The sequence below is a fragment of the Lichenostomus cassidix genome, chromosome W (assembly GCF_008360975.1).
Source record: "Lichenostomus cassidix isolate B80296 chromosome W, HeHo_3.0, whole genome shotgun sequence".
NCBI lineage: Eukaryota > Metazoa > Chordata > Aves > Passeriformes > Meliphagidae > Lichenostomus > Lichenostomus cassidix.
In genome coordinates this window covers 482241-483156 of record NC_139510.1, presented here as the reverse complement: position 1 = coordinate 483156, position 916 = coordinate 482241, and the positions used below count along the sequence as shown (strand labels likewise).

At 52.5% G+C, this 916-nt stretch overlaps 1 non-coding gene across 1 annotated transcript; it reads left to right on the top strand.

The window, feature by feature from the left end:
• The first annotated feature begins 458 nt into the window (after positions 1 to 458).
• TRNAK-CUU (transfer RNA lysine (anticodon CUU)) lies at positions 459 to 531 on the top strand. The gene has a single exon. It is a non-coding gene; the product is annotated as a tRNA-Lys (tRNA).
• Positions 532 to 916: the final 385 nt, after the last annotated feature.

The window sequence follows — 916 nt, the reverse complement described above, 5'->3', positions numbered from 1 at the left end:
GGTAGGTTTCCAGCCACCCAGTGGTGGCTTCTACCATTGTGAGCACATAGCGCTTGCCATGGCGGGTTTGAGGCAGTGTGATGTAATCAATCTGCCAGGCCTCTCCATACTTATATTTAGACCACCTTCCACCATACCACAGGGGTTTCACCCGCTTGGCTTGCTTGATGGCAGCACACGTTTCACAGTCATGGATAACTTGAGAGATGCAGTCCATGGTTAGATCCACCCCTCGGTCTCGTGCCCACTTATAGGTGGCATCTCTGCCCTGATGGCCTGAGGCATCATGGGCCCATCGAGCTAGGAATAAATCTCCTTTATGCTGCCAATCCAAGTCTACCTGGGACACCTTTATCTTTGCAGCCTGATCTACCTGTTCATTGTTTCGGTGTTCCTCATTAGCTCGACTCTTGGGGACATGGGCGTCTACATGGCGGACCTTCACAGGTAGTCTCTCTGCCCAGCTAGCTCAGTCAGTAGAGCATGAGACTCTTAATCTCAGGGTCGTGGGTTCGAGCCCCACGATGGGCGCCAAATACTGTCCTGGGTTAATGATAAGACTCTCTCTCCTCCGAGAGCGAAGGGCCCCGACACCCCCTCCCCCACCCACAAAAGAACCTCTTAGATGGAAGTGAAGAAAAAACTATTTATTTGACTATTTAACTAGGGCTAGGATTAGGGTTACGGCTAGGGTTAGGGTTGAGAGATCTAAAGGGCCTCCAGCTGCAGGCGCACTGCCGCTGGAAAGAGCCTCCCAAGGCCATTGCGAGAAGATCCTAACGTGGCTGCTCCACCATCTTTCTCAGCCTCCAAACACAGGCGCTTGGCTCAGGTAATTAACTAGGGCTAGGGTTCGGGTTACGGCTAGGTTTAGGGTTGAGAGATCTAAAGGGCCTCCAGCTGCAAGCACACTGCC